Source organism: Cynara cardunculus, assembly GCF_001531365.2.
Source record: "Cynara cardunculus var. scolymus isolate 2C chromosome LG 5, CcrdV1, whole genome shotgun sequence".
Taxonomy (NCBI): Eukaryota; Viridiplantae; Streptophyta; class Magnoliopsida; order Asterales; family Asteraceae; genus Cynara; species Cynara cardunculus.
The window spans coordinates 7,824,162-7,833,752 of NC_037532.1; the positions used below are offsets into that span (position 1 = coordinate 7,824,162).

At 28.1% G+C, this 9,591-nt stretch overlaps 1 long non-coding RNA gene across 1 annotated transcript; it reads left to right on the forward strand.

Annotated features, from left to right (window-relative positions):
* The first annotated feature begins 352 nt into the window (after positions 1-352).
* LOC112513810 lies at positions 353-1,284 on the forward strand. Its single transcript, XR_003069307.1, has 2 exons — positions 353-539; positions 1,004-1,284. It is a non-coding gene; the product is annotated as an uncharacterized LOC112513810 (long non-coding RNA).
* The last annotated feature ends 8,307 nt before the right edge of the window (positions 1,285-9,591 follow it).

A 9,591-nucleotide genomic window follows, 5' to 3' on the forward strand; every position in this document is an offset into this window, starting at 1 on the left:
GATTATTCAAGTTTTAAAATCGACGAAATTCCAGTGAAAATCACTCAATGTTTCCCCACTTTAATTCTCATAATTGTACTTGTATGTTTGTGATAAAATCATATGTACATGTCTTCTAGAAGAATCAAGAAATTACATCTAAGAGAAGAAATACCCATTACAGGATTCTTGGTAATTCATCAAACTATACAAATATATCATTCGAAACACACAAGATTCTCGGTAATTCAAGTGTAATAGTCGTAGCCCTCAATTTAACCTTAATGAAAGTCTAGGGTATGTTTGGTAACTTCCTTATTTTTCCACGGACTCATTTTGTAATATGAGAGCTAAAGTGAGTAAACCCCTTTCTTCCTTCTCGTTTGTGATCGATGTCTTCAGGGAGAGCTAGATGGATAGAAGAGTCTGGAAGAGAGGAAGCTCCATCAGTAACCTTGAAGAAGGATTTGGGATTTGTATGTGATGATCCTCATCGTCATAGATGGTTCGATTTTAGCTCTAGTAGCCGTTAGGGCGCGTGGTGGTGAGTCGAGCACCAGGTGAGTTCCCTTGTCCTTTTCTAAATGTGGAATTGTTTAATAATGTATCTAAATCTCTGATTATGGTTTTCGTACCATGCCCTTAAATGATTATTTGTTGAAGCATTGTTTATCACACCTGATATGATTTATGGTTACATATTTAGGCATGCAAAGTTGGATTAATGTCCCTGGGATAGTGGAATCCCATCGGAGTTATTTATTCCACGTGCCATGAATTCGTTTTATGTGCACACTGGATGAGCATCTTCTTGGGGCCTTGTTTTTCATGTCACAATGAAGTGCAGGTGGTCTATAAACACTGTGCTAAGCCCTGGGTTTTGTGGTTTATTAAGAATTTGGATATTGTTGGCCATTACGACAAATCGTTTTATTTATTATGTTAAATACTTTGCATATTTGTTAAGGGACTCATTAGACCTTTTGGTCTAACCCTTGCTTTTCAAACTTAAAACCATTTTCAGGCTAGTGTTTTATAGAAAGCTCTTCTAAAGGCAAATGGAAGGCGTGAGAGGGGCTAGAGAAGACTTGAATTTAGAAGATGGATCGCTTAGTTACCTCGGTTTTAAATAATTCTTAGTTGTAGATGTTTTTATCCGCTGCAAATTGCTGAGATGTACGGATTATCCATAAATTGTCAAACTTTGGGACCATTATGGTACTTTATTCCATCTATCTGTGTTTTAGACATTTGGGTTGTTACATCAAGTTTCTTCAAAATCAGATTATCAAAATGCTTTTGTAAGACACCTCTCAAGATATGTCATATTAAATAGTTGATAAGACAATTTACTTGATGAGTACTTGTAGGTTATCGAACTTCATAGCATCAATTTAATATTTCAGAAGAGTCGAACTTTTAAGTTTTTCCGACTTCGTCATAATAACGTATTGTTTTGTATTTCCATAACACATATGAAGTTGATCTTACACTAGTTGAAAGTCCCATTAATTACTTCTTTTGTTACTAAAGTTGTGGGAATTTTAATATGTCAATTTTGTTGTAGTGAAAAGACCTTATATATGTGTACACATATGTGAATATATATATATATATATATATATATATTGTGTATATAGATATATTACATAGTAAGAAACAATGAAAACCAGCTTGTATGTGTTTTTTCATAGATGAGAAAAATACATGTGAACATGCATCGTTACGTTGCTTTACAAATTAAACGTGAGAATGTTTCACATGTGAAAAAAACACAAAAATACGTTTACACATGAAACACACATTCATACTCATCATGATAACAAAACATATGAAACGATATGAATCATAAATTAAAATCAAATTCATCAGATGTTCTTTTCGATTTTCATGGGTTCGGTTTTCACATGTGTTGTTTGTATCTATAAAACAATAAATCAAAGCAGTTTCCATGGTTTGTAAAAGTTAGCCAATTTTTATATGATGTTTGGTCTATATACATATGTATGTACGTGGTATATATATATATATATATATATATACACACCACATATCTCAAGAGAATCACGGTTTGAGAATTTGCTATCAACTACAATATAAAAGTCAACGATTACTTTAGATCTTAATCCAACTAAAAATAATCGTAAAGAACAAAATTCGAACTCAAAGTAAACGTTTTATTTTCTATTATAAGTCAATTTACCTTAATTTGTTTATCTTATTTTTATTTAGGTTACAAATGCGTTTTCATTTCTCATCAAATAATTTTTTACTGATCCAAACAAATGTTATCTTAACTTATCATTCCTAACAATAAAAATCACGACAAATACTAATATCAATTCCATTTACGACACTAGTCTACCAATTAGACACTGACAGGACGTCACAATCAACCGATAGTTTTTTAACTGATATTTTGTTACAAACAGACGACCATTTTTATAAAAAAAAACAAAACATAAAACCCATTAATAATAATGTTTTTATTTAAAATCGTTTATAATTTTTTTAGGTGTTAAATTTGATGTAAGAAATGAGTTGGATTCAATGAATCCTTCACAAAAGAAAAGATTATTATAAGAGATATTATGCTACTTTAAGATCTTCTTAGGGAATATTGAAATTAAATAAATTGATATTATTTTGTCATTTATTTTCATTAATCAAATAATACCATTTGGAAGTAATATCATTTGCCAACCCCCATGAGGGGTAAATCCGTAATTTTCAAATTGGGTAATTTTTGAAATTGGTGGGGGTTGGAGGAGACCTATCAATCATAAATTAAAGAAGAATTTGACGTATTAAGTTATCGAATATGTTTGTATTTAATAATACAATTTTAAGAAGATAGAAACACTCAAACTTGATAATAAACAGTTCTAGAACGATGTCGTTGTCTCATGGTCAAAAGGGTATAATCTTTTAATAAAAGGATTACAAATTATACTTAAAAATCGTATTGAAATTGCGACTGTCATAGATTCCAATATATCCTTGCTTTTTGACTGCTTCATTTTGCAACGTAAGTTCTGAATTCTTATCTGGCAACAAATTAAGTCATGTTTGACCGTTTGGGCTATATCGTCATTCTTGATGTATTTCACAAGGTGATCATAGTTGCTTCTTCGGTTTATGAGAAAACACATCCATCAACGTTATCGTGTTGATCCTACTAAAAGTCTATAACCTTTTCCTTCTCGTATTTTTTGTTGAGGTAAAATATAGTTGCATAACCTTGTGTGTGTGTATATGTGTGTGTATATATATATAGGGTTGGGTTCACGTGAAACCAAGGGTTTTTCGTGAGACTCGTAAGACCAACTTTATAAGCTAATGATCTAATAGTCTAAAGTTGTACGGTGAAAATTTTGTGATTATTGAGAAGTCTTGTGGCAATTTTGTTTTTATGAATGTTCAGATTGTAGATGTAATCCAATTGTTGAGAATTGGTCTTACAAGTCTCATGAAAAACCTTTGCTCTCACATGATCCCAGCCTATATATATATATATATATATATGCATGCATAGACACACATATATGTATGTATGTGTGTGTATATATACGTATTCATAGGAGGCAAATCAAGAGAATCATAAAAGTTATAAACTCGTGAGAAACGATTAAAAAAATATTATTTAAATGATTTTTTTTATCAAATGTTATAATTTAAAGTATTGTATTTGTTTTATATGTGTTTGTTTTTATCACATGTATTTGTTTCACATTATGAAACTCTTTTACATGTGTTTTTCGTTTCACTAAGCGAACTATAAAAAAGTTTCACATGGATTTTCTTACCATATAAACACAAACATACGTGAAACAATAGCTAAAATCATAACCTTTAGTGAAAAAAAAAATCATATAAACATATTGTGATACAGTGTGATAGAAATATGTGAGTGGGGGTGAACGTGGTGATTGACGGTGTCAAAGTGAAAGGTGCATGCTAAAAAACGAGATGATATCAAAAAATCAATTTGGTTGAGAAAATTATAGCAGTCGCATCATTTATAGATAACTACTAAAAAATTATTTTTAGCTTTTAATTAATTAATTTCAAATTTTAATTAGGAAAATTACTTATACACCCTTTATCCATTATTTAACAAAGAAATTAGCATAAATAATTGATTGATTGAAATTGGATCTCACGATTATCACAAGCAATCAAGTTCTCATTTGATTAGACCATTATATATATAAAGACAACTTAACAATTGTTGTAAAAATAATTAAATTATATTTATTAATTGATTATTACAAAAGAAATGTTTTTTTAACATATTTTGAAACATTTTTACAAACAACTCTTGTGGAATCCCATGAAATACCAGCTAACCCCATGACATTTCTAAATTCAATATTTGTAGGATTTCAATTTCAGGACTTCCCTTTAAATGTGGGCTTGGAATGAAATCCAGTTGCAACTTCAACCAAATCCTGCAAAGAACGAGCATCAAGTGTAAATCATTGAACTTATACCTGATTTCTTAGTGTTTTTTTAACCGTATTTTATAACTATAGTTAAATTTTATTTCATGTTTTAGTAACTATTTTGTGTCACAAGTGACAAATTTCTCGATCCATCAATGTATATACAATACATGTATACACAAATGGGTACATATTTGTATATGTGTATATGTACATACACACTTAGAGAGAGGTTCATTTAAGAAGTGGTAAGCATTTGAGAAGTAAAGAAGTGATCCTAACTTCTATACGATCAAGATTGGTCAAAAATTGTGGGTTTGACCGGTCAAAAATTGCAGCTTTGACTGGTCAAAATTTGCGATTTTGATTGGTCAAGCGAAAAATAAATGGATAGTTTCATAACTTTTATAAATAGGTAGCAAACAAGTGTACATGTGAACTCATAAGTGCACTCATAGTTTAGTTCACATGTGAATTAGTTAATTAGTTCATGTATGAATTATACGGGTTCATATTTAAATCAGTTAAATAATCTATATGTGAATTACACTAGTTCAGTTATGAACATATAATTCATATGTGAATCACACAGGTTCACATATGCACTGTTTTGTTGTCTATTTGCAAACGTTATGAAATTGCCCCCTGTCTTATGCATACCATGCAAGGAATTATCCGATACTTCACAGTCAAAGTCGTAAATCTTGACCAGATGAAGAGCTAATATCACTTCTCTATTTCTCAAATATTTACCACTTTTCAAATGAACCTATGGCTACACACACACACGTATATATATATATATATATATATATATATATATATAAATCTATGTATGTGTGTAGAGAGAGAGGCTTGGGTTTCCGGTGATCGGAAGGAAAATTAGAGGGAGAAACATAAGAAGGTATCTTAATCCTCGGATGCACATTACAATAAGATGCATCGAGATAAGATACACCTGAACAATTCCCGTATCAAGCGCGATTCCTAAGTAAGTTCGAGATTAAAGGGGATTAAGAGTCTAGATCCATTTTTACGTTTCTCATCTGAACTCTTCTTATCACAACATCCTTTACCCAGAGAGAGATACACATACATACGGATATAAAACATTAACAATAAAGATTTAACTTAGTAGTAATTTAGATGTTAGCCCCACACATACATGTATGCGTGCATGCATGTGCGTGCACACACACACACATATAACACTAATCGATGGATAATGAAGTGGTTTAATCGATAATAAAGGTGTTTTGACATGTTATAATTAAAGGTCAATCATTAGTTTATAAGATCAAATCAAGTTCATTATTAAAAAATATATAATAATATATCATTTTGTACGATAAAAGTCGTATTTGATTAAATAAATTCACATCATTTTAAAGCATTCGATGTCAAGATTCTATTAATATTATAAATCAACATTATATCAAGATAAAATCTTAATGAAATATTTGAACCCTTCAATTAAGTTCAAGATATTTGATTAAATAAATCGATGAACAGACAAATTTAATACTGATTTAAAAGAATTTATTCAAAATTCGAATTGGGTGTCAACATTATATGTTATATATCCATTTTAGTGACCTAAAAAACCAAAATCTGTTCTTTTTATTAAGGTTTCATAATTAGTACTAATTAACAATAATAATTATTTTATTTAAAAAAAATATTGAATTAGAAAAAGGAAATTAGTTGGATGCATTGAACCTTTCATCTACAAGAATTATTTTAAGAGATATGATACTACTTTAAGATCTTTTTAGGGAATATTTAATTAAATAATTTCAATTCATTATTGTAAATAAGTGAATTATGGTATTTTTTTATTAACCTGGATATCTAACCCGCTATGCGAGCCGATTAATCCCAGGACGACCATCTGCTTTGCAGATAGTCCGGAGTCACCGCATTTGAACCTCCGTGGCCACAAGGGGATTTTTATTCCTCCTGGTATTTTAACTTTTTTTTTTTGTGTTATCATCACATGATTATTATGACAAAACACCAAAGTTTAAATTCAATTAGAGGATGTTTGCGTTAATGAAGAAAGCCTGACGAAGCAATGCCTTCATATGTGACAATTCCGCCAAGATCTCTTCGTTAGTTGGGAGAATAATCCGCCCGAATCGGATGCATGGAGGTAGAAGGCCCACGGGTCGTGAACTAAAAAGATTTGAATTTTGTAGATGGATTTGAATCAGAGGGATTTCGATTTAAAAGGATTTAAAATCTTTAATGTGTTTACTTTGTAGGATTTGGAATGAAATTGAATTTCATTCTTTATAAATAACTGATAAAAGAAACTGTAATTAATTATAAAAATAACTAAATTACCTTTTTATTAATTGATTATTACAAAACAAATATTTTTTACACATATTTTGAAACATTATTACGTATACATATCCTACAAAATCCTGTGAAATACCAACCACCCTCGTGGAATTTCAAAATCCTGTGTTTATGGGATTTCAAATCTAGAATCCTTCTAAGATGGAAGTGGAATGGAATTGAATTCCAAATCTAATATTGTAAACCAAATGGGTCGTTAGTTTTCGATCATTCTTGTAATATTTTACGTTCATCGTTAAAAAAGATAAATTTATTTGATTTATATAAGATTATGTTTTATTTTGTGTTGCATGTAGGGGTGTCAACTAGTCTAGCTTTAACAAGCTACTCGAGCTCAAGCTCGTTAATCTCAAGCTCAAACTTAATAATTGTCGAGTTCAAGTCGCTCTAGAACTCACATTAAAGTTCATTTAACTTAATTAGTTGATTTTCATAATACAAATGTTTTGGCTTAGCCCGAGATGCGAAACCTGGATGTAGTTGGATGTGATTAGGGCTGTTCGGGGGAGTTGTGCAAGAGGGAGCTGCTGCCCTAGTCGAAAGTTGAAGCAGTTAGCAAGGAGTTCTTTCCGACCTTGGTTTTAGCTATTACCTTAAAAACATTTTATTAATTTGAATTTTTAGTTTATTATTTTTTGTTATTTTTTTTAATTTTAAATATGACATTGAATATTAATTGAGATTTACTTAGGTTACATTATCATTTGCATTTCATGAGATCAACTAGACCCTTAAATTAATGAACATGTTGCTTGATACCTTTTAAATGATAATTCTAAAAGTTGGTTCCTGATAAAATAAGAATCAATATAAAGTTGGTTTCATTTTGATGTAATTTTTCCTTTTTAACTTAATCAAACTAATTAAAAAACAGTAACAAAATAATTTAGAGTTAATAAATAAATATAATAATTGTATAAACTATTATTAGTTAATAAAAGCAAAATATTGAATAAAATACATATTTTTATTTATTTAATAGTAGATGTAAAATTATGAATTTGGTCCCTGAGGTTTAGAGTATTTGAATGTGAGACCTAAAACATAATTGGACGATTTTACCCTAACTTTAACGGAGAAATCAGACGGAGTTAATGATCAGATCTCAGTTTAAAACTATACATGGAGGATGAAAACTCAACTTGTTTTCACTTTCAATGATTTCACTAAACCTCATGGCCAAAATTGTAGTTTACTCTTGAAAAAATATTTGAAATCGAACCTGATAATATTTTGTGGAGTTTAACTTGAATAACCTACAATTCAACTTAAATTGGTTCGTTACTATCCTTACTCCACAAGTACAAAGGCACTATGTGTGTGTATGTGTGTGTGTGTATATATATATATATACACACACACAAAATATATTATAAAATATTTGACAAAAACTCTTAAAAATTATTTTTTTTATACACGAAGTACTGTTTATAGATGCATAGTACTTAAAATTTAATAATACAAGTAAATTGTGCATAAGTATAACTTATTAAAGCTTCATATTAAAATTCGTGTAACTAAGTGATGATAAACATAATCAAATATTGGATAAACATCTCATTTTAAATATAAACAATCTAAAATATAATTAAGATAATTATTGAGTTCTAAAAAAAATATTTAGTTATTATCTTCATAAAAATTATATTATTAAACCTAAATTAAATTTCTTTGTTATTAAACCTAAATTAGATTATAATTAAAAAAAATGAATTGAGGAAATTACACCAAAACACAAGAACTTTTAAAAAGATTAATTTGATACTGATATCGATATATATATATATATATTTTTTTTCAAAATTTTATGATATTTTTAAATTTATATTTGATTAAAAAATAAACACATTATCGCTTTCTCATAACAACATAAAACGGTATTATAAAAACATAAAAAATGAATAAAACGAAACATTGAAATCAAGATGTTTCTCGATAAATTACACGAGTATCATTCTAGTATATATATATATATATATATATATATATATATATTCTAGTATATATATATATTAATAAAGATATTAAAAGAATTTCGTTGGACTAATATATATTTTCCGACATATTAGGATCTCATTAATGTAAAAAAACTATATATATATATATGTATATATATATATATGTATATATATATATACTAGAAGCGTACTCCCGCAATGCAACGAGATTTTTATCTCAGTCGATGTTATAATATGTGATTTTGAGAAATCGATGATGTTTTTATTTTTGAATAAAATATATGTTTGAAGATATCAAAAAAATTTGACAAAAATATATCGATATTAGTATCAAATTAACTATTTGAAATTCCTCATTTTTTAGTGTAATTTTTAATTCAATTTTTTTATAATTTAATTTATGTAYAATAACGAAGTAATTTATATTTGGTTTAGTAATATAATTTTTTATAAAAATAATAATTATTTATTTTGTTGGAACTCGCTAATTATTTTAATTATATTTTAGATTTTTTATATTTTAAAATGAGATTTCATCCTCTATTTGCTTATGTTTATCCACAATTATTTATACGAATTCAAACATCGAGCTTTAATAAGTTGTACTTTTGCATAATTACTTGTAATCTTAAATTTTAAATAATATGCATAAATATACAGTACTTTATGCATAACAAAAATATATCGATATTCGTATCAAATTAACTATTTAAAATTCCTCATTTTTTGTGTAATTTTTTAATTCAATTTTTTTTATTATAATTTAATTTTGGTACAATAATGAAGTAATTTATATTTGGTTTAATAATATAATTTTCTTATAAATATAATAATTAATTATTTTG